Genomic DNA, 24975 nt, shown 5'->3' with positions numbered 1-24975 from the left:
GAGGGTACGCCACAGCTCGAAGCACAGCAAGAGATAGGAAGAGAAAGCCCTGTAATATTTTACATATACTGCAGCAGTGAAGATGATGAGTGCAGTAGTCTGTGAATCATTCAACTAGTCATTTGATAAAGGGGAGTATGCAGGAATATGGCCGCCGCGATCTCCATCGGCGCACGCGCGGCATCCCGCGGCCATTTTCCTGAAGCCCCGGGAAGCCGAGAAGAACCATCTGCGCACGCGCGGCCTCACAAAGATGGCCACGCCCACCGATAAACGCCTGAATAGCGCAGATCGCGCTCTTTTCCTTGTAGCTGTGCAGTGGATTCGCCACTTGGACATGCGCACACCACTACGCCAAGAACGGAGATCTGGGGCATAAACAGCGCTGTCACCACGCCCATATGACCTGACCAGCGTGAGTGACAACCCAAAACGGCAACTTTACAAAGGTATTTCGGCAGCATAGGTGGGGAATAAAGGCTCCAAAATACACTAATGTAAAGCCCAGCTCTGCCCCTATTTAACGCTATTTTTAGCTCTTCTTGAAAAAACGGGGTGACAGGTTCCCTTTAAAAGAAGTAGCACGTCACTTCTTTTTTGCGAATCTGCAGCGTTTTTGTACACATTCCATTATAGAAAACCGCAGGGGTAAAAAACGCAGCAAATGTGCAAGAAAACCGCAGCAAAAAAGCACAAAAAACGCTGCGGAACCGCACAAAAAAACGTGACAAATCCACAGGTGCATTTTCTGCCAGGAGAGGCAGAATCCGCACCAGAAATTACTAAGCTAAGCCTTATCCGCAACATGTGCACATAGCCTTATTGTTGCGGGGGTAAATAATAGGGCGGCACGGTGGCTTAGTGGTTAGCACTGCGGCCTTGCAGCGCTGGAGTCCTGGGTTCGAATCCCACCAAGGACAACATCTGCAAAGAGTTTGTATGTTCTCTCCGTGTTTGTGTGGGTTTCCTCCGGGCACTCCGGTTTCCTCCCACATTCCAAAGACATACTGATAGGGAATTTAGATTGTGAGCCCCAAAAGGGACAGTAATGAATTATCATGCGTGTGAAAAAATGTAAAGCGCTGCGGAATATGTTAGCGCTATATAAAAATAAAGATTATTAATATTATTATTATTAATAATAGAAGAATATAAAGGAAATGCCTTTTTAACTGTGAGTGTCTATCTCACAACGTGCGTGTCACAGACTGCTATTTTTTTGCTCATCTGTTTAACTAGTCAAATTTCACACCTGAACAATGTCGCATCAACACAGCGCCGAACTGCAGTCGTTGGCTTTTTGGATGTGCACGTACCTCATGTCCTTTTTGAAAGCTGTGAAGGACTAAATTGTTGGGGAAAATAAAATCTACAAAAATAAAAATCCAGACATTTAACTGTGCATGCCTCTTTTTGGCATCGGTGTTATTTTTTACTAGTCCAATTTAACACCTGTACACACACATACAAAACCACTACCGAGGCCTGGCTTTTTGGATGTGTGCCTACCTAGCAATTTTATTATGTCCTATATAGGAAGGGCGATAATTTCATTAACATTAGTGAGTCTCAGTCACTCACAGCAGGACGATGTTACCTCTGACAGCGACACTAAGTTTGAGTCAGTGTTCTGCACAGTCTTCCTGCACCATATCAGTTAATCTTTTACATTGCGCACTTTCGATTCCATAAGTGACTCCTCTACCTGTTCTAACCCTCAGTCACTACACTCCAGAGGCAGATATGTCACAATTTCCTCCAGGCGACTTCTTGGACGAGATGAACAGTCAGCCTTAAAGGGACACTGTCACCTGAATTTGGAGGGAACAATCTTCAGCCATGGAGGCGGGGTTTTTGGGTGTTTTATTCACCCTTTCCTTACCCGCTGGCTGCATGCTGGCTGCAATATTGGATTGAAGTTCATTCTCTGTCCTCCATAGTACACGCCTGCACAAGGCAAGATTGCCTTATGTAGGCATGTACTACGGAGGACAGAGAATGAACTTCAATCCAATATTGCAGCCAGCATGCAGCCAGCGGGTAAGGAAAGGGTGAATCAAAAACCCCAAAACCCCGCCTCCATGGCTGAAGATTGTTCCCTCCAAATTCAGGTGACAGTGTCCCTTTAAAGCTATGCTGGTGGCCACATCAGTCATGCTCGTACTTTAACTACTCCTGCTCCTTTATTTAAACAAATATCCATGATTACCATAATTTCTGGCTTAAATTAGCATTTTTGATGCCTTATTGGGTGCGAGTTCCTCTGACAGACCCCTGTGCATACCTGTGAACAAAAAAAATGAGTGTTTTTCACCAATGACATGGTTGGAGATGGAGATCAAAGCAGGAATCAAACCATGTGTCTACCTGTTCCAAGGTTTGGACACCATGGTAAATAAAAAGCCACAAAGTGGATAGCTCAGACGTGCATCATGTATAACACGCATGGTCACGCCAGGTTTGGGGTGAACCACAGGCAGCTAAGTGGGTGAATACTTAGTAGACTCTTGAGCAGGATACTGCAGTCTTTCTTCCGGACTTACAAGCAGAGATAGAGCAGTCTACCTGATCACAAAATAATAAATGGGATCATTTTTTTTTTTTTTTTTCATTTTTTCCCACATTTTGAAAATTCTGTCACGTGGCGAGTTATAAAATAAAAAGTAAAACCAATATCAATAAATATACTTATCCAGTTAGAACACATTTCAGTAGGGGAAATGAGGAACCATCTGTTTCCTCCAGGACATTGCTCAAGCTACGACGCTATGATAATAAGTACAGGATACAGGACAGGGGGCGGCACGACATACAGTGGGTACAGAAAGTTTTCAGACCCCTTTAAATTTTTCAATCTGTTTCATTGCAGCCATTTGGTAAATACAAAAAAGTTCATTTTTTTTCTCATTAATGTACACTCTGCACCCCTTCTTGACTGAAAAAAAAAAAAAAACAGAAATGTAGAAATTTTTGCAAATTTAATAAAAAAGAAACTGAAATATCGCTTGGTCATAAGTATTCAGACCCTTTGCTCAGACACTCATATTTAAGTCACCTGCTGTCCATTTCCTTGTGATCCTCCTTGAGATGGTTCTACTCCTTCATTGGAGGCCAGCTGTGTTTAACCCCTTAGTGACAGAGCCAATTTGGTACTTAATGACCAGGCCAATTTTTGCAATTCTGACCACTGTCACTTTATGAGGTTATAACTCTGGAACGCTTCAACGGATCCCGCTGATTCTGAGATTGTTTTTTCGTGACATATTGTACTTCATGTTAGTGGTAACATTTCTTCGATATTACTTGCGATTATTTATGAAAAAAACGGAAATATGGCGAAAATTTTTAAAATTTTGCAATTTTCAAACTTTGTATTTTTATGCCCTTAAATCAGAGAGATATGTCATAAAAAATAGTTAATAAATAACATTTCCCACATGTCTACTTTACATCAGTACAATTTTGGAAACAAAATTTTTTTTTGTTAGGGAGTTATAAGGGTTAAAAGTTGACCAGCAATTTCTCATTTTTACAACACCATTTTTTTTTAGGGACCACATCACATTTGAAGTCATTTTGAGGGGTCTATATGATAGAAAATAATGAAGTGTGACACCATTCTAAAAACTACACCCCTCAAGGTTCTCAAAACCACATTCAAGAAGTTTATTAACCCTTTACGTGCTTCACAGGAACTGAAACAATGTGGAAGGAAAAAAATGAACATTTAACTTTTTTTTGCAAACATCTTAAAGGGAACCTGTCACCCCGTTTTTTGAGATTGAGCTATAAATACTGTTAAATAGGGCCTGCGCTGTGTGTTCCTATAGTGTATGTAGTGTACCCCGATTCCCCATGTATGCTGAGAAATAACTTACCAAAGTCGCCGTTTTCGCCTGTCAATCAGGCTGGTCAGGTCGGGAGGGCGTGGTGACATCGCTGGTTCTTCCTCAGCTTTACGTTGGTGGCGTAGTGGCGTAGTGGTGAAGACACAGCGCGCGATCTGCGCTGTCATCCCTTTCGTCGGTGGGGGCGGCCATCTTCCTGGGGCCGCGCGTGCGCAGATCGAGTGCTCTGCTGCACGGGGCTTCAGGAAAATGGCCGCGGGATGCCGCGCGTGCGCATTAGAGATCGCGGCGGCCATTTTCCCAAAGCCGAGTTTGCATCTCGGCTTTGGGAAAATGGCCGCCGCGATCTCTAATGCGCACGCGCGGCATCCCGCGGCCATTTTCCTGAAGCCCCGTGCAGCAGAGCACTCGATCTGCGCACGCGCGGCCCCAGGAAGATGGCCGCCCCCACCGACGAAAGGGATGACAGCGCAGATCGCGCGCTGTGTCTTCACCACTACGCCACCAACGTAAAGCTGAGGAAGAACCAGCGATGTCACCACGCCCTCCCGACCTGACCAGCCTGATTGACAGGCGAAAACGGCGACTTTGGTAAGTTATTTCTCAGCATACATGGGGAATCGGGGTACACTACATACACTATAGGAACACACAGCGCAGGCCCTATTTAACAGTATTTATAGCTCAATCTCAAAAAACGGGGGTGACAGGTTCCCTTTAATTCAGAACCATTTTTTTTATTTTCACAAGTGTAAAAACAGAAATGTAACCATAAATTTTGTTATGCAATTTCTCCTGAATACGCCAATACCCCATATGTGGGGGTAAACCACTGTTAGGGCGCACCGCAGAACTTAGAAGTGAAGGAGCGCCGTTTGACTTTTTCAATGCAGAATTGGCTGGAATTGAGATCGGACACCATGTCACATTTAGAGAGCCCCTGATGTACCTAAACAGTGGAAACTCCCCACAAGTGACACCATTTTGGAAACTAGACCCCTTAAGGAACTTATCTAGATGTGTGGTGAGCACTTTGAACCCCCAAGTGCTTCACAGAAGTTTATAACGTAGAGCCGTGAAAATAAAAAAATTGCTTTTGTTTACACAAAAATGATCTTTTTGCCCACAAATTCTTATTTTCACAAGGGTAACAGGAGAAATTAGATCACAAAAGTTGTTGTTCAATTTCTCCTGAGTACGCTGATACCCAATATGTGGGGGTAAACAACTGTTAGGGCGCACCGCAGAGCTTGGAAGAGAAGGAGTGCCGTTTTACTTTTTCAATGTAGAATTGGCTGGAATTGAGATTGGACGCCATGTCGCGTTTGGAGAGCCCCTGATGTGCCTAAACAGTGGAAACCCCCCACAAGTGACACCATTTTGGAAACTAGACCCCTTAAGGAACTTATCTAGATGTGTGGCGAGCACTTTGAACCCCCATGTGCTTCACAGAAGTTTATAACGTAGAGCCGTGAAAAAAAAAAAATTGCATTTTTTCTACAAAAATGATCTTTTTGCCCCCAAATTTTTATTTTCACAAGGGTAACAGGAGAAATTAGACCACAAAAGTTGTTGTGCAATTTCTCCTGAGTACGTCGATACCCAATATGTGGGGGTAAACCACTGTTTGGGCGCACCGCAGAGCTTGGAAGAGAAAGAGTGCCGTTTTACTTTTTCAATGTAGAATTGGCTGGAATTGAGATCGGACGCCATGTCGCGTTTGGAGAGCCCCTGATGTGCCCAAACAGTAGAAATCCCCCACAAGTGACCCCATTTTGGAAACTAGACCCCCCATGGAACTTATCTAGATGTGTGGTGAGAACCTTGAATGCCCAAGTGCTTCACAGAAGTTTATAATGCAGAGCCGTGAAAATAAAAAATATTTTTTTTTTCCACAAAAAAGATTTTTTAGCCACCAAATTTTTATTTTCACAAGGGTAACAAGAGAAACTGGACCCCAAAAGTTGTTGTCCAATTTGTCTTGAGTATGCTGGTACCCCATATGTGGGGGTAAACCACTGTTTGGGCGCACGGCAGAGCTCGGAAGGAGCACCGTTTTGGAATGCAGACTTTGATAGAATGGTCTGCGGGTATTATGCTGCGTTTGCAGAGCCCCTGATGTACCTAACCAGTAGAAACCCTCCACAAGTGACCCCATTTTGGAAACTAGACCCCCCAAGGAACTTATCTAGATGTGTGGTGAGAACTTTGAATGCCCAAGTGCTTCACAGAAGTTTAGAATGCAGAGTCGTGAAAATAAAAAATATTTTTTTTTTCACAAAAAAGATTTTGTAGCCCCCAAGTTTTTATTTTCACAAGGGTAACAAGAGAAATTGGACCCCAGAAGTTGTTGTCCAATTTATCCCGAGTACGCTGATGCCCCATATGTGGGGGTAACCCACTGTTTGGGCGCACGGCAGAGCTCAGAAGGGAGGGAGCACCATTTGACTTTTTGAGCGCAAAATTGGCTGTCGTGTTTGGAGACCCCCTGATGTACCTAAACAGTGGAAACCCCCCAATTCTAGCTCCAACCCTAACCCCAACACACCCCTAGCCCTAATCCCAACCTCATCCATAATCCTAATCACTAACCCCAACCATAATCACAACCCTTACCCCAAAACAACCCTAATGTCAACCCTAACCATAACCCTAATCAAAACCCTAAATCCAACACACCCCTAATCCTAATCTCAACCCTAACCTCAAACCTAACCCTAATCCCAATACACCCCTAATCACAACCCTAACCTTAACCCTAATCCCAAACCTAACCCTAATCCCAAGCGTAACCCTAATGCCAACCCTAACCCTAATACGAACCCTAATCCAAACCCTAACCCTAATCCCAGCTCTAACCCTAACTTTAGCCCCAACCCTAGCCCTAACTTTAGCCCCAACCCTAACCCTAGCCCTAGGGCTACTTTCACACTTGCGTCGTTTGGCATTCCGTCGCAATCCGTCGTTTTGGACAAGAAACGGATCCTGCAAATGTGCCCGCAGGATGCGTTTTTTGCCCATAGACTTGTATTGCCGACGGATCGTGACGGATGGCCACACGTCGCGTCCGTCGTGCTCTGGATCAGTTGTGTTTTGGCGGAGCGTCGGCACAAAAAAAGTTCAATGAAACGTTTTTTTGTACGTCGCATCCGCCATTTCTGACCGCGCATGCGTGGCCGTAACTCCGCCCCCTCCTCCCCAGGACATAGATTGGGCAGCGGATGTGTTGAAAAACTACAGCTGCTGCCCACGTTGTGCACAATTTTCACAACGTGCGTCGGTATGTCGGGCCGACGCATTGCGACGGCCCCGTACCGACGTAAGTGTGAAAGAAGCCTAACCCTAAGTTTAGCCCCAACCCTAACCCTAAATTTAGCCCCAACCCTAGCCCTACCCCTAACCTACCCCTACCCCTAACCTAACCCTACCCCTAACCTAACCCTAACGAACCCTACCCCTAACCTAACCCTAACCTAACCCTACCCCTAACCTAACCCTACCCCTAACCTAACCCTACCCCTAACCTAACCCTACCCCTAACCCTACCCTAACCCTACCCCTAACCCTAATTTTAGCCCCAACTGCTGTTCTCCTGCCGGCCGGCAGATGGAGACAGATGGCGGGCGCACTGGGCATGCGTCCGCCATGTTCTGCTGCCGGCGGCCAGGAGGAGCAGCAAGAGGATCCAGGGACCTAGGTGAGTATGCTAGGGTCCCCGAATCCCCCTATTTCTCTGTCCTCTGATGTGCGATCACATCAGAGGACAGAGAATTACACTTTACTTTTTTTTTTTTGCGGTCGCCGGTAAACAGTTAATTACCGGCGATCGCAAAACAGGGGTCGGTAATACTGACCCCGATCGTGCTCTTTGGGGTCTCGGCTACCCCCGGCAGCCGAGACCCCAAAGATTCTCCCGGTGCCGGCCGGCGGGCGCACTGCGCATGCGCCCGCCATTTTGAAGATGGCGGCGCCCACCGGGAGACACGAGGAGCATCGGGGGAGCTAGGTGAGTATTGGGGGGCCACCTGGGACCCCTTTTCTCTGTCCTTCGATGTGCGATCACATCGGAGGACAGAAAAATTAAAAAGAGATCGCCTTTTTTTTATTTTTGCGATCGCCGGTAAACGGTTAATTACCGGCGATCGCAAATGCGGGGTGGGTTAAAAAAACCCCGAATCATGTTCTCTGGGGTCTCGGCTACCCTCGGCAGCCGAGACCCCGGAGAAAATCGGCCTCTGGGGGGCGCTATGGACTTTTTCCACAGCGCCGTTAATTAACGGCGCTGTGGTTTAAGTACCCTTAGCGGCCGCCGTTAAAAGGCGTATCGGCGGTCGCTAAGGGGTTAAATGAACTGATAGGTGTGCGCCTTTCCAAATCAAGTCCTGTCTATATAAAAGACGTCACAGTGCATGGCAGAACAAATGAGAATCATGAGGTCAAAGGAACTGGCCAAGGAGCTCAGAGACAGAATTGTGGCAAGGCACAGATCTGGCCAAGGTTACAACAGAATTTCTGCAGTACTCAAGGTTCCTAAGAGCACAGTGGCCTCCATAATCCTTAAATGGAAGAAGTTTGAGACCACCAGAAGTCTTCCTAGACCTGGCCGTCCAGCCAAATTGAGCAATCGTGGGAGAAGAGCTTTGGTGAGAGAGGTAAAGAAGAACCCCAAGATCACTGTGGCTAAGCTCCAGGGATGCAGTAGGGAGATGGGAGAAAGTTCCACAAAGTCAACCATCACTGCAGCCCTCCACCAGTTGAGCCTTTATGGCTGAGTGGCCTGACAGAAGCCTCTCCTCAGTGCAAGACATATGAAAGCCTGCAAAGAGTTTGCTAAAAAAAACAAACAAAACAAAAAAAAAACAACCAACCCTTGAAGGACTCCCAGACTATGAGAAATAGTATCCTCTGGTCTGATGAGACGAAGATAGATCTTTTTGGTGATAATTCTAAGCGGTGTGTGTGGAGAAAACCAGGCATTTCTCATCACCTGCCCAATACAATACCAACAGTGAAACATGATGGTGGCAGCATCATGCTATATGTATTTTAGCTGCAGGGACAGGACGACTGGTTGTCATTGAAGGAAACATGAATGCAGATATCCTGGATGAAAACCTCTTCCAGAGTGCTCTGGACCTCAGACTTGGCCGAAGGTTCACCTTCCAACAAGACAATAACCCTAAGCACACAGCTAAAATAACAAAGGAGTGGCTTCAGAACAACTCTGTGACCATTCTTGACTGGCCCAGCCAGAGCCCTGACCTAAACCCAATTAAGCATCTCTGAAGAGACCTGTCCACCAATGTTCACCATCCAACCTGACGGAACTGGAGAGGATCTGCAAGGAAGAATGGCAGAGGACCCCCAAATCCTGGGGTGAAAAACTTGTTGCATCATTCCCAAGAAGACTCATGGCTGTACTAGCTCAAAAGGTACTTCTACTCAATACTGAGCAAAGGGACTGAATACTTATGACCATGTGATATTTCACTTTTTCTTTAATAAATTTGCAAAAGTTACCACATTTGTTTTCTTCAGTGAAGATGGGGTGCAGAGTGTACATTAATGAGAAAAAAAATGAACTTTTTGAATTTACCAAAAGGCTGCAATGAAACAAAGAGTGAAAAATTTCAAGGGGTCTGAATACTTTCCGTACTCACTGTACATGCACTGTGGTGGTGGAGCGGCATACATGCAAGGCGAACACATCACTACAACATCTATGGAAACCCTAACACGACTCCAAACAAAACGGAGCTAAATCCAGCCTGGTGCACCTGCCAGTATATACACCAATCACTCCGGAAACCATTGCTTCACCTGACACAGCCGGGGGCAGGACAAATACCGGGGTTACTAACCTTCAGTCTGTACAGGGGGCAGCACAAATCACAGGCCTCTACCAGCAGTAAGTGATCAGTCAGCAGTTACACAACTTCCTCTTTATCTGTTTCACTAACTAACAGAAATCCTGCAAAGCCGCATGCACTCCGACCTACATAGCCACTTAAGGGAGATCTATTGCTCCCTGTTATCAGGCTATAGAGAGGCTGACTGTAATACTATCTTGTTCCATATTTTCATCTGTGACAAACATGATAGTAATATTATACAATACTATACATCACTCCCTTAGAGTAGCGGGGTTGAATTAAGATCCAGTCTGTAAACATAAGCAGAGAAAAACTGGGCACTTGGAGGCTGAGCAATAGATCAGTAACATTTTTATTTATGCAATACATATTTGACGTTTCAGTCCTATTACGCCTTTCTGCATATGTGACTATGGCCACAGTTCCATTGCTCAACATCTCCTCAAAATACCACATTCAGAGCAATCTGTTGCTTTCTGATGAAGGTCTGGAATCGGGGACCGAAACGTCAAATGCATGTTGCAATTGGATTGCCTAAATACAATTTTCACTATTCTATTGCTCAACCCCCGAGTGCTGAGTTTTTCTTTGAGTAAGAGAAAACCATCAGAAAACTGACAGTCACATCATTCGGAGCAGCAGAAAACGTCATAAGCATCAGAAAACGTCATATCATAGATAATCTGCTGCCGAGTGTGATGCAGGGGCAGCAAACGGTACCACAACCCTCCTTACCATCTCCTCGGCTGCAGTCACGGGGAAAATGAGGAGAAGGGTCCCCACTGTTTTGGCAATTTAACAATCAGCTCCTATACAATGCAAAGGGGAAAACTAACTTCTGGCTGGACATAGGAGCGTGGGAATCAGGAACCAGAGGAGATCAATGATCAACTGGATCAAGTAGAGAGAAATTCAACTTGCCCGATCCTGCTGTCCCCAACGTGCCTGGGGAGAGGCCGCCACAGACACTAGATAGTGATCAGTGCTGACGCAGTAGACTTTGGTTGATGGGCTTCTATAGTGCTGTAATAAAATGGCAAAATTCACATGCAGCGGGGGGAGGAGGGGAATTTTATTTCTTAAAGATCTAAACTTAATCAGAAATATCAGACTCTAGGAGTTGGAGACTGTCTTGTACATTTCAGGGACTCCTTTATCAGAAATGGGGGTGGTCCAATCCAATGGATCTCCTAGACACACAAATGGCGCCGCCGCCAAAAAAAACAACCAAACAGAAAGGATATGTTCTGCAATATGTAACATTCCGCCCAACGGCACATGAGGTTCTGAAGATAAAATTGTAGAGCAGGCGCTGCTTCCTTCTGTGGGGGGTCATTAGGTTTATCACGTACGTCCAATACACGTCAGCAGCTCAATCAATGTTTCCTACTCACCGACAGCTAGAAGTGATCTTAGAACTGGAGCAGGCCAAACTCAAATGACATAGAACTGGTCATACAATGATTTATATAACCGCTGCAGCCAATCAGTCTTCAGCGGTCACATGTCAGACATGCAGAGTCACTGCTGACGCTGACAGCATGAATAGGAAAAAAATAATTATATTAACTCATTTCCAACTATTTGGACATTTAATCGAAAATTCCACAATCCAGGGTAAACTCAATTGAGGCAAGCCCTTTAACCCCTTAGTGACAGAGCCAATTTGGTACTTAATGACCGGGCCAATTTTTACAATTCTGACCACTGTCACTTTATGAGGTTATAACTCTGGAACGCTTTAACAGATCCCGCTGATTCAGAGAGTATTTTTTCGTGACATATTGTACTTCATGTTAGTGGTAACATTTCTTTGATATTACTAGCGATTATTTATGAAAAAAAAAACGGAAATATGGCGAAAATTAATTAACGGCGCTGTGGTTTAAGTACCCTTAACAGCCGCCGTTAAAAGGCATATCGGCGGTCGTTAAGGGGTTAAGTATCTGGCTTCCTCACCTTTCACCTCAAATATCAAAGATCTGAAACTTTGTGATGCTGCAATTGGCAATATTCCGTGAGGGCAAATTTCTGTGTGGGGTCATTCCATGTCAAGTGAACCAATTATTTTTACCACTATATTTTTAATTATTTTGAGATTTTGTTATTTGGTAATAGTGTGTCAGAGAATTCAAAATGTGAAGAAAAAAAATTCTAGATTTTTTTTTTTTTAATTGATTTTCAAAGTTCGGAAAAAGTGCGAATTTTGGTGTTGCCTGCCTTTACATTTCCCCTCATAACTCAGGCTAGAAAAAAGATAGAGAAACAAAATAAACACCAGTCTACCCAGAACTGTACAGGCTTTCGCCAGATATGTCACAAGTGTATATTTGTTAATATTTTACCTATGCGAACGCAAGCGCAAAATTTTAAAACGCATTTCCGAACAAAAACGTGTAATTTCAAAATGTCAAAAACTGCTCGTGCCTCCTATGCTCCTAGCCACATCTGTACCAAAATGCAAGTTGGGATCGTGTTGGGATCATATTTTAAAAAATAAAACTATTAAGGTCAATTCAAAAATCTTGAATTCAGATCTGTTCAACCTGTGGTCTAACAGTGTGGGGTCTAGAGTTACCAAATAATCCATGGTTTTTAGATACTACTGTATTATTTTATTATGTTACAGCTTAGGACAGGACAGAGGAGAAAGCTTTGTTAGGGCTGAGAATGACCAGGGGTAGACGGTGAATGCAGAGCAGGTGACGGGCCACAGCTCCAGCCTCCAGAGGCCGTATTCACACCAAATCTTACCACCCAGGCAACTCCTCAAATGGAGGGAGAAAAATATTCTTAACATCCAGTTCATGTATTGTACAAACCAGGACTACGAAGAGGAGGAGGAGAGGTTGTTACATCGGTTACAGGAAGCAGAACCCATCACAGGGACCCGGCAATACCGGACTGTCATCCCATGTAGTGAGACAGAAATAAAAACAAGGATTTCTTCATTCAGCAAAGACCGTGAAGTCCATGAAGTAGTAGAAGGCGGCACAAGAACGGCAATGGATGACAGAACTGGTGATGTGACCTGTGAATATGATTGGCGCTGGTGGCGGCTACTGGACTCTCCAAAGATTGTGAAAATGAAGAAGTAGAAGTGACTTTTTAGCACCTTCTGGTCCAGCGCCGTTCTTTGTGTATCAAAGAAAACCAGACATTGTAAAAGTTACAAAAATCAGATATTAACTCAGGTGGAGCTGAACACCATGACAGGCCGCACATACTCTGACACAAAAGGAAATGGCCATTGCTAGTAAGCGCTTATGGACAAGATTACATTTCACGCACTAGAAGGGACAAATTGATGATAAAAGGCCAGTGTAAAAACCTACTATTAATTGTTTGATTAGTTCATATTTTATAGAACAAGAATTTAACTACTAATTTTCCGTGTGGGGAGTTTTCCGTGTGGGCAATTATCCGTGTGGGCAATTTTCTGGTCATCCTTGAAGACAGGCACGGCAGCTTTCAGCGCGACCCGCCCCCCACCCCACCCCCCAAAAAAAATAGAATTATTCTTACCGTTAATTCGGTTTCTAGGAGCCTTCCACGACAGCCACCAGGAGGTTGTCTCCATTCCCTAATGGGGGACAGGAAGCACAAGAGGTTAAAAACCCCTCCCACCTCCCATTAACCAGTGACTTACAACTGAACCCATAGCACCGGTTACCTTTAGGTTCTCGGAAAAAATATCCAAGAACATCGGGAGGGAATTAATGCTGTCGTGGAAGGCTCCTAGAAACCGAATTAACGGTAAGAATAATTCTATTTTCTCTAGTAGCCTTCCACGACAGCCACCAGGAGGAATGCCAACCAATTCTGTATTTAGGGAGGGACCACAGCTTGAAGAACCTTTCGGCCAAAAGCAAGATCCCGATTGGACCAGAAGTCCAATCTATAATGCTTATTAAAAGTGTGTAGGGAAGACCATGTTGCTGCCCTGCAAATCTGCTCCGATGAGGCGCCAGCCCTTTCAGCCCAAGAGACGGAAGTAGATCTGGTGGAATGGGCTTTTAGGCCCGCAGGAACTGCAATATTCTGAGTTGAGTATGCTTCAGAAATGACCTTTTTTATCCAGTTGGCAAAGGTACTCTTCGCTACCTTCTTGCCTTTGTTTCTGCCAGAAAGATGAACGAAGAGATTTTTGTCAATTCTAAATGATTTAGTATGTTCTAAGTAGTATAACACTATACGTCGTACATCCAAAGTATGGAATCTGTGTTCTTCCGGATTTGAAGGATTGTGGCAGAACGATGGGAGGACTATATCCTGTCTTCGCAAGTAACGGTATTGGAGGGAACCCGTATACTAGATGGAACCTCCAAGTATGAGCGAAGGCGTCTACTCCCTGAGACCTGTCCTTGGGGTTTAGGGAGAAGTAGTTCTCGACCTGTCTGGCTGGACGCTAGAAGGTCTATATCGGGAAGACCCCACCTGTCTGTCAACATTCTGAAAACGTCCGCCTTCAGGCTCCATTCTCCTGGATGCAAGTCGTGACGACTTAGGCGATCTGCCTGAACGTTCACCGACCCCTTGAGGTGTATCGCTGAAAGTGAGAGGAGATGTTTTTCTGCCCAGCAAAATATTCTGTTTGATATTGCTCTTAGTTGGTTGAACTTCGGACTTCCCTGGTGTTTTAGATGCGCAACAGTCGTCATATTGTTCGAATAAATTCTGACATGTTGACCTATAATGAGACTGCTGGCTGCCAGAAGGGCCCTCTCCACTGCTAACAATTCTCTGGAGTTGGAGGAACTGGAGCTTTCTTTCTGATTCCAGTGACCCTGGAATGGGATTTGCGAGACCACTGCTCCCCAACCTTTTTGACTGGCGTCCGTTGTTACCGTAATCAGCGGATCTTGCACCCAGTCTACTCCTTTCAGTAGGTTTGATTGGATCGCCCACCAGGTTAAGGAAGCTTTTACCTTCCCTGGTGTGTAAACTCTTCTGTTTAGGGAATTTGGATTCCCGTTCCAGTTCCCTAAGATGTGCGCCTGCAGAACTCTGGAGTGGCTCTGAGCCCACTGGACCGATTGTATTCAGGCCGTCATTGATCCCAGAAGAGACATCGCAGCTCGTAAGGTCGGAGAACGTTGTTTTCTGAAGTGTGAGACCTTGGAAATTAGATTTATCCGATGTTCCTCAGGTAGGAAGGATTTTTGACCTTCTGAATCCAGGAGGACTCCAAGGAATTTCCTCACCTTTGATGGTGATAGCTGAGACTTTTTTAGATTTGGAATCCAACCCAAACCCTGTAAGATGTTCAGAGTTTTGGAAACTCTCTGATTGAGAACTTCGGCGGAAGGACCAATTATTAACAGGTCGTCTAAGTACGGGACTATAGCGATGTTTTGGCTCCTGATATGGGCTACTGCTTCCGCCATGACTCTGGAAAACACCCTTGGGGCTGAGGAGATCCCGAAGGGGAGAACACTGTATTGGAAATGTAAGATTTTTTGGTTGAATTGGACCGCAAATCTCAGGTATTTCCTGTGGCAAGGATGTATTGGAATATGGAAATAGGCATCCTTGAGGTCTATTGTTGCCATATGTGAATGAGGAGCTATTAGAGGGATGGCTGTTTTTACTGACTCCATCTTGAACTTGCGGTAGGTTATGTATTTGTTGAGAGCTTTCAGCTTTATTATAATCCGAGATTGCCCGGAAGGCTTTTTTATTATGAATATACGGGAATAGTGTCCTTTCCCCTGCTCGTTCACCGGGACCACGGAAATAGCTCTTGAGTTTAGCAAGTCCTGTATTCCGGCCATCATCAACTTTTGAGTCTCCCGAGATGACAGGGAGGTGACTCTTAAGATCCTGGGAGGAGGCGCATCGAACTCTATCAGCAGACCCTGTTGGATAACACTCACCACCCAGGGGCTGTTGGAGATATTCTGCCAACTGTGAATGATGTTCGAAAGCCTCCCCCCCACCGGATCGGAGTCATTGCTTTTCTTGTTGTGTTTGTTGGGGAATAAGGATGTTTTTAGGCTTCCCCTTAGCATAACTCCACCTCCCTGTTTTTCCTTTCCCTCTACCCTGGGAGGGCTGGGGCTGGGAGGGTCGAAAAAAACGCTTCCTGGGAGGCCTCTGTTCAGGAAGGGTTTTCTTTCTGTCTGTGGCTTTCTCTAAGATGTCATCTAAGGAGGGCCCAAACACGTAGTCACCCTTAAAGGGAATAGAACACAGTTTTATTTTTGACGTAACGTCTCCGCTCCACATCTTTAACCAGAGAGCTCTTCTGGCTGAATTTGTCTGGACCAAGGATCTGGCGGCCACCCGGATAGATTCCAGTGAGGCATCTGCAAGGAAACCTGTTGCTCTGTGTAAGATAGGCAAAGAGTCCAGTACCTCCTCTCTTGGGGTACCCTGAGAGATGTGGCTTTCTAACTCTTCTATCCAACGGAAGAGAGAGCGGGCCACGCAGGTGGATGCTATATTGAATCTGAGGGCTGAGGTAGACGTTTCCCAGGACTTTTTGAGAAGGCTCTCAATCTTCCTATCCAAGGGGTCTTTTAATTGGGAGGAATCCTCGAACGGCAGAGCCGTCTTTTTTGCCACTCTAGCCATCTGGACATCAATTTTTGGAATGTCCTATTTTATTAGGTCCTCATCAAGAGGAAACCGAGGCTTAAAGTCTGGAGGCGTTGTTAGCCGTTTCTCGGGCAATTCCCATTCATTATTAATCATATCAATTATGCTTTTATGGACGGGAAACCCGGGTTGTTTTTCAGTATGTATACCAAACAGTTCGTCTTGTATAGACTGAGGAACTGATTCCTCTTTTAGCCCCATGGTGTTCCTCACTGCAGATACCAATTCCTCAATATATTCAGAGGAAAAAAGGTATTTCCTAATTTCCGCAGATTTACGGGGTAACGCATCTTCCCATTTGACAGAGGAAGATGTATAAGACCCCTCAGACTCTGACTCAGTACTCCTGGATTTTTCTCTTTTTGGGGAGTGATGGACCAGGTGAGGATGGTGGTGGCGGTGGAGGTGGGGCAAGTGTGGCCAAAGAGGTTTGAACCTCCTGCGTAACCAAGGAGCGAATTTCATCAATCAAAGAAGGGTGTTCCGCTCTGACGATTTTATCCATGCAAGGTTGGCATAACTTTTTCTCCCAATCTGGTGGCATTTTTACATTACAGGTGGCACATTTGCGCTTGGTAATGTTTTTAGGGCCAGGCTTGACTCCCTGCAATGAGAGAGGAAGCCGTGTAAGAAAAGGTATATTAAAAAATGTACCTTTAAATGGGACCCCCTCTGCCGTACTTACTAGGGCTTGGGGAGCGCTGGGCTCTGCAGCTGCAGGGCAAGATGCATCCATGCTTACAGCAGCTTACCTGAGACGTCTTCGCAGCTTATATAGAAAATAAGCTGCACCAGCGCGTGGCAATTAGCCGCCCCTCCCCCTCCAGAGTCCCAGGCAGGCGTGCGAGGATGCAGCGTGCCTCGCACGCCGTTCGGTGATCCATCGTTCTGGTCTGTATCGCTCCTGCACAGGAGCTCCGACCAGGAAGTGGAGCGTCACCTGACTTCCGGGTCGCTGAACAGCGTGCGCTGGAGGGGGAGACGCCGGAGAGCTCAGGGAGGCCTCCGGCGGGCACCCCGACCAGCTTTGTCCCCGCAAGAGGACGCAGGAGGCCGGGGAATGCGGTCCCAGAATCCCGAGGAGACGGGAGGCACAGTGCAGGAGGAAGCCGCGGGGGGCCCGACCTTAAGTGCCCGGCAAGAAAATTAATACAGGTACTCTGCTAGAGCCGCCGCAGCAGCGCACCAGGAACCTCTCCATGCCCCATGGGGGACAGGAAAGACACTGGTTAATGGGAGGGGTTTTTAACCTCTTGTGCTTCCTGTCCCCCATTAGGGAATGGAGACAACCTCCTGGTGGCTGTCGTGGAAGGCTACTAGAGAAAGATCCTAGTACCAAGTGAGCAGATCTCAACATTGTAAATAGGGTTGTGTGCGCTCATAAGCCATAGGCTGGGTTCCCATTGCGTTATGGGAACGTGCTTAACGGACAGCGTTGCACGGCGAAATTAACGCCGTGCAACGCGTCCGTTAGCGCGCCCATTCACGGCAATGGGAACGCGCAGCACTAGCGCGTGCCATGTTCGGCACGCGCTAGCGACGCGCCGGTGATTCCTGGCGCGCCCGCGGTCCGTTCCCCGCTCTCGCAGATCGGGGATCTGCGAGAGCAGGGACGTTACCGCGACCCCATTAAAAACATTGCGCTAGCGCTAAACGGGTTGCACTAACGCAATGTGACCCTAGCCATACTCTCCTCCCTGGTATCACAACAGGGACTTTTTGCTACTGATTAGTTAAAAAAAAAAAAAAAGCACCTAAAAATAATCTGCTTCAGTAGGAAAGGAGGAGCGGAAGGTTACATTTTCAATGGCCACATGATAGACAAGTGAGTCCACAGATGGCGTCCAGGTTACTTGTAAACTAATGATGGGCACAAAGATGCTGGGTACGACCGAACGGGGGCACAAAGACTCTGGGTACGGCTGAAAGGCGGGCACAAAGAAGCTGGGTACGGCCGAACGGGGGGTACAAAAGACGCTGGGTACGGCCGAACGGGGGGCACAATGAAAGGAGGGCACAAAGATGCTGGGTACGGCCAAACAGGAGCACAAAGACGCTGGGTACGGCCGAAAGGGAGGCACAAAGACGCTGGGTACGGCCGAAAGGGGGACACAAAGAAGCTGGGGGCGGCTGAAAGGCGGGTACAAAGACGCTGGGTGCGGCTGAAAGGGGGAGACGCTGGGTGCGGCTGAAAGGGGGAGACGCTGGGTGCGGCTGAAAGGGGGAGACGCTGGGTGCGGCTGAAAGGGGGAGACGCTGGGTGCGGCTGAAAGGGGGAGACGCTGGGTGCGGCTGAAAGGGGGAGACGCTGGGTGCGGCTGAAAGGGGGAGACGCTGGGTGCGGCTGAAAGGGGGAGACGCTGGGTGCGGCTGAAAGGGGGAGACGCTGGGTGCGGCTGAAAGGGGGAGACGCTGGGTGCGGCTGAAAGGGGGAGACGCTGGGTGCGGCTGAAAGGTGGGCACAAAGACGCCTCAAGCTGTGGTATAAATCCCAGACATACACAGAATAATTCATCCCTCAGCAATGTAATCTGATAGTTGCTGGATTAGTGGATATTCTGGATTATCATACTTGAAGAAGAGGCAAAGCCTGCATCAAATATGGGAGACAGGCCAATGCAGGAATCAGACCTGAAATACTAGTTGGACGTCTCATTGATCTGCTAAATCTACAGTCTTGCTGACAGGTGTGGACCCCAGCAGCACTAACACTGACAGGTGTGGACCCCAGCAGCACTAACACTGACAGGTGTGGACCCCAGCAGCACTAACACTGACAGGTGTGGACCCCAGCAGCACTAACACTGACAGGTGTGGACCCCAGCAGCACTAACACTGACAGGTGTGGACCCCAGCAGCACTAACACTGACAGGTGTGGACCCCAGCAGCACTAACACTGACAGGTGTGGACCCCAGCAGCACTAACACTGACAGGTGTGGACCCCAGCAGCACTAACACTGACAGGTGTGGACCCCAGCAGCACTAACACTGACAGGTGTGGACCCCAGCAGCACTAACACTGACAGGTGTGGACCCCAGCAGCACTAACACTGACAGGTGTGGACCCCAGCAGCACTAACACTGACAGGTGTGGACCCCAGCAGCACTAACACTGACAGGTGTGGACCCCAGCAGCACTAACACTGACAGGTGTGGACCCCAGCAGCACTAACACTGACAGGTGTGGACCCCAGCAGCACTAACACTGACAGGTGTGGACCCCAGCAGCACTAACACTGACAGGTGTGGACCCCAGCAGCAGCCCCTCGCCACCTGGCTTATCCTGCGCACAACCCTGAATGCCCCATCATAGCCGGCAGAGATCAGAGGCCACAAGTCACACTGATATAACGCACAGGCGCACTGCAATAACCAGAATGCTCCACTTATCACAGCTCCCTCCATGGCCAGCAGGGGACTACAACTCCCAGCATCAGCTTGTGCCCGACAGCAGCCTTCATGCTGATAATTCCCAGCGTGTTCACACATACGTCATGTTCCATTATATGAAGGTTTTCCCCAACTCTTAGAAGCAATGACTACAACCCTCAGCATGCCCTGACACGTTACACATGATGTGCCCACTACTACCCTCAGCGTGTCACTATTTATGGGTGATGCTGGGAGTTCTCGTTCCACGTAAAACAAAAAAGACCATTTCCCCAAGAGCTTCTGGGTACGGTGGGAGTTGTAGTCCCAGTTTCCAGCCAGGACTTGCTGGGAATCGTGGTCCCATGTACAACGCTAAACTGTAAAAGGCTGTAGGGAATGCTGAGAGCTGTAGTTCCACACTAGTGTGTAAGCTACTATAACTCCCATCAGGAACAAGAGAAAGTTAGCCTTATACAATGGTGTGGAACTACAACTCTAAGCATGCCCTACAATCTTTTAAAAGTTTTTTTTTTTTATTATTATTATTGTAAATTGGTGATTACAACTCCCAGCAGGAACAAGTCACGGATTTACCATTATAAACACCACTGACTCAAGGGTGGCTCAGGCTGAGACTTGTAGTACCACACGAGCATAAGGAAATAAGGACAACGGAGTTGTAAGTACAGAGAAACCAATCTGCCACAAAAGGAAAGAGCAGCTGGGGAGAGGAGAGGCTGGGAGTTGTAGTACCGCACAGCAGCGGCCTGCACCGTCCTCTCAGCCTCCCGGGGAGCCCCGTACTAAACACCGAGGCCCCGCGGCCTCCAGAGAGAGAGACGGAGAGAAGAGACGGTAAAACTCACCACAGACAGCGGCGACCGACCAGGAAGGAACGGTAAATGCTAGAGTGTATGGGCTCCTTCCAGGTGTGACGTCATTTCCGGGGGGCGTGTCCTATTGGGAAGGGGCGTGTTTTCAGTCACATCATGAAGGCGGCAAAGCAAAGCAGCATGATTCTAGCTTGTGGACGCCATGATGGCACATGGAGGTTAGTGGTTTCAGGATGAAAAAATGCTACTTGCGCTCTGGGGGGAGGCTCTGTGGTGGGCGACCTGCTTGTCTGTGTGGGGGGCACCGCTGCTGCTGTGGGGGACCCCCGTGGTGGGCTTTGTGGGGGGGGCACCGCTGCTGCTGTGGGGGACCCCTGTGGTGGTGGGGGGCACCGCTGCTGCTGTGGGGGACCCCTGTGGTGGGCTTTGTGGGGGGGCACCGCTGCTGCCGGCTGTTGTGGGGGACCCCCGTGGTGGTGGGGGGCACCGCTGCTGCTGTGGGGGACCACCGTGGGGGACCCCCGTTGTGGACTTTGTGGGGGGGCACCGCTGCTGCTGTGGGGGACCCCCGTGGTGGGCTTTGTGGGGGGGGGCACCGCTGCTGCTGTGGGGGACCCCCGTGGTGGGCTTTGTGGGGGGGGGCACCGCTGCTGCTGTGGGGGACCCCCGTGGTGGGCTTTGTGGGGGGGCACCGCTGCTGCTGTCGGGGACCCCTGTGGTGGGGGGGCACCGCTGCTGCTGTGGGGAATCCCCGTGGTGGGCTTTGTGGGGGGGGCACCGCTGCTGCTTTGGGGGACCCCTGTGGTGGGCTTTGTGGGGGGGGGGGGGGCACCGCTGCTGCCGGCCGGCTGTTGTGGGGGGGCCACCTCTGCTGCTGTGGGGGACCCCCGTGGTGGGCTTTGTGGGGGGGGGGGCACCTCTGCTGCTGTGGGGGACCCCCGTGGTGGGCTTTGTGGGGGGGGGGGGGCACCGCTGCTGCTGTGGGGGACCCCCGTGGTGGGCTTTGTGGGGGGGGGGGGCACCGCTGCTGCTGTGGGGGACCCCCGTGGTGGGCTTTGTGGGGGGGCACCGCTGCTGCTGTGGGGGACCCCCGTGGTGGGCTCTGTGGGGGGGCACCGCTGCTGCTGTGGGGGACCCCCGTGGTGGGCTTTGTGGGGGGGGCACCGCTGCTGCTGTCGGGGACCCCTGTGGTGGGGGGGCACCGCTGCTGCTGTGGGGGACCCCCGTGGTGGGCTTTGTGGGGGGGCACCGCTGCTGCTGTGGGGGACCCCCGTGGTGGGCTTTGTGGGGGGGGGGGCACCGCTGCTGCCGGCTGTTGCGGGGGACCCCCGTGGTGGGGGGGGCACCGCTGCTGCTGTGGGGGACCCCCGTGGTGGGCTTTGTGGGGGGGGCACCGCTGCTGTTGTGGGGGATCCCCCTGGTGGGCTCTTGGGGGGGCACCGCTGCTGCTGGCTGTTGTGGGGGACCCCCGTCGTGGGCTTTTTGGGGGGGCACCGCTGCTGCTGGATGTTGTGGGGGACCCCTGTGGTGGGATGTTGTGGGGGGACCCCTGTGGTGAGATTTGGGGGGGCACCTACTGCTGCTGGCTGTTGTGGGGGGCACCTGCTGCTGCTGGCTATTGTGGTGGGACCCCTGTGGTGGGATTTTGGGGGGCACCTGCTGCTGCTGACTATTGTGGGGGACCCCTGTGGTTGGATTTTGGGGGGCACCTGCTGGCTGTTGGGGGGGACCCCTGTGGTGGGGTTTGGAGGTGACCTGCTTACGGGGTGGACCCCTTTTAGTGGGGGACCCCTGTTGTGGGATTTGAGGGCTATCTGCTTGTGGGATGTGGGGGGAGACCTGCTGCAGGCTATTGGGGGACCCCTGTGGTGGGACGTGGGGAGGCGACCTGCCTGTGGTGGGACGTGGGGAGGCGACCTGCCTGTGGTGGGACGTGGGGAGGCGACCTGCCTGTGGTGGGACGTGGGGAGGCGACCTGCCTGTGGTGGGACGTGGGGAGGCGACCTGCCGCTTACGGAGGGATCCCCTTTATTGGGGGGCGACCTGCTTATGGGTTGGGTTTGGGGGGCTGATGAGGGCTTAGGCTGGGTGGAGTGGACGTCCGATAAGAGTTTAGGCTGGGTCGGGGGTGGACGTCCGATGGGGGGTTTGTGCTGGGTGGGGTGTCCGCGTCTGATGGGGGTGTGTGCTGGATGGGGGGGTCCACATCCTGTGGGGTTTGGCCGTCCGGTGGGGGTTTATTATTGGGTGGGCGTGGTGTGCGATGGGAGTAACGCTTGGAGGAGGGGTGGACGTCCGATGGGGGTTTATGCTGGGGGGTTAAGCTGGGGTGGCATCCGATTGGGGGGGTGTCTGATGGGATTTATGGTTGGGGGCAGGGGGCGTCATATGGGGATTTACGCTTGTGGGAGGGAATGTCTGGTGGGCTTTGGGTTTATCCTGTGGGGTCCGCTGGTTAATTTGAGGTGGAGGTTTCTGACTGGAGGAGTGAGGTTATGCTGTGTGGCCTTCTGGTTGATGTGGGGGAGCTAATGCTTCATTGGGGTACACAAAAAAAAAAATGGGTGTATGCTGCTTATGCTATGCAAAAAAAAAATTTAGGTATTTCCTGTAGAGGAGGGTACACCACCAACTAGCACGAAGCTAATCTGTTTTAACTTAATGTCAGTAGGAGGAAGACATGGGTCTGGACCGCCCAGCCCAGTTTAGGCCTTAGGTTTTGGGAGGTTTTTTTATTAACGATTTTTCTTTTTAATTTTTCTTTTTTCTTCCCAGATATGGCTTTTGAGGGCGACAGTGGAATTGTCACTCTAATCTCCCACCTAGAATTGTCACTACCATATCATCTGTGGTCTACGAGGCAAGGCCCTAACACATCAAGAGTGTTTGGGGTTCCCCGGAGGACCGTTCATGCCACGAATCGCCCTACCCTCTCGCCTCTCTGCGTCCAGGTTATTCCATGCCCGTCTTCATCATCGCTCTGCGAAAAAGGATTTGTGATCTTAAGGACTGGTATATCCTACGAGGCAGTAAGGGGGCTACTTTAAAAAAAAAAAAAAACACAGGACAAATATGTCCTAGTTTTCCCCTGAGCAATGTGGACGTCTCCTGAGGAAACCTTCCTATTCATGCAGCCTCCACGTTTTCCAGAGGCTCCTGTGACCTTGCTCTTAAAATATCCAGGCTTTGGTCTAGGCCTTCTCTGGTGGCCGGTCCACACCGCCAGCGCCCTGAACAATCATGCACGCTAACTTTCTAGTGCGTCCTACTCTGCGCCTATCAGTTTAAGAGTACTTCGCTTCTACAACAGAGGACTAAAGTCTGCCTCCCAAGAGATCTGTTCAAATTTGGTTGTTTTGGAAATGTTCTGTCCAAAAAAAAAAAAACGACGGGACAACTTCCTGACCCGCCAGGAAAAGACGAGACCTTCCTTTAGGCCAGCTCCCTCCTGGCATCCATGAACCCACCAGTACTGGTCTGCTAGGCCTGGATCTAGCAGACTCTCTTCGACATGATGGGGCATTCCCACCTTGGATGTTTCTCAGGATCGGCTGCCGTGTCCTTCACAATTCAAGGCCGGTATTATGATCTCAGGTCCGGGACACCGAAATCTCAGACACCGGAGGCAGGCCTGAGGGGGGGGGGGGCTTCAGAGCCGCATACCCTACCGACAGTCCTGCCCGCATGCACCAACAGCATATTACATTTTTACAATACTTTAGAAATGCATAAAATGAAACAAGCAAAGGCATAAAATGAAACAAGGAAAGGCATAAAGTTTTTCTATGCAAAAAAAGGCAGTTTTATAAAATTAGAAATATTTCTATATCTATTGTTAAAATGATATTTATCCAGTATTTCTATAAGTAAAAGTCTGAGATTTCTGTGAGAAATGGTAATTGTTTACCTCTTAAACCAGTTCTGAATGTAAATAAAACATTGCTCTGATTAAGTCTCCACATTGTATTTGTCTTTCATTTCATGCGTAGGGCAGGACAAGCCCATGATGTATTTGTGTAAAGCTAGGTTCACATTGCGTTAATGGGTTAACGCTAACGGACTGCGTTGCACGGCGAAAATGTCGAAATTAACGCCGTGCAACGGGTCCGTTAGCGCACCCATGGACAGCAATGTTACTTTTAGCTGAAGCGCATCACTAGCGCATGCCATTTTCGGCACGCGCTAGCGATGTGCCGTTCTTTTGAGGCCCATTCCTCGCTACCGCAGATCAGGGATCTGCGCTAGCGGGGAGGGTGAACGCCGACCCTCTAGAAACATTGCGTTAGCGCAATCCGCTAGCGCAATGCGCTTAACGGATTGCACTAACGCAATGTGAACCTGACGTAAGGTGCTATAATAACAGCCTTGGGCTGGTTTAACACCAGCATTCGGCAGGGCTGCGGATGGCAGCCTTCTTCCTCCGTTAAGCCCCGCCCAATGCCGCACC

General features: G+C 49.0%; 1 protein-coding gene and 1 long non-coding RNA gene across 3 annotated transcripts in view; one reads left to right on the top strand and one right to left on the bottom strand.

The window, feature by feature from the left end:
* TRAF2 (TNF receptor associated factor 2) overlaps window positions 1–20624 on the bottom strand; it is a 136803-nt gene extending 116179 nt beyond the window's left edge. The window contains exon 1 of one of the 2 annotated variants that reach the window (XM_069747655.1): window positions 20562–20624. The gene's annotated coding sequence lies outside the window, so the exon portion shown is untranslated. The remainder of the gene's footprint in view (window positions 1–20561) is intronic. The other variant, XM_069747656.1, reaches the window with a different exon arrangement.
* Window positions 20625–20632: 8 nt separating this feature from the next.
* LOC138662264 (uncharacterized) lies at window positions 20633–24485 on the top strand. The gene is made up of 2 exons (XR_011318019.1): window positions 20633–20746; window positions 23304–24485. It is a non-coding gene; the product is annotated as an uncharacterized lncRNA (long non-coding RNA).
* Window positions 24486–24975: the final 490 nt, after the last annotated feature.

This window comes from Ranitomeya imitator, chromosome 2, assembly GCF_032444005.1.
Source record: "Ranitomeya imitator isolate aRanImi1 chromosome 2, aRanImi1.pri, whole genome shotgun sequence".
Classification (NCBI taxonomy): domain Eukaryota; kingdom Metazoa; phylum Chordata; class Amphibia; order Anura; family Dendrobatidae; genus Ranitomeya; species Ranitomeya imitator.
Note: the sequence above shows the minus strand (reverse complement) of the source record. Positions and strands in the feature narration are given on the sequence as shown.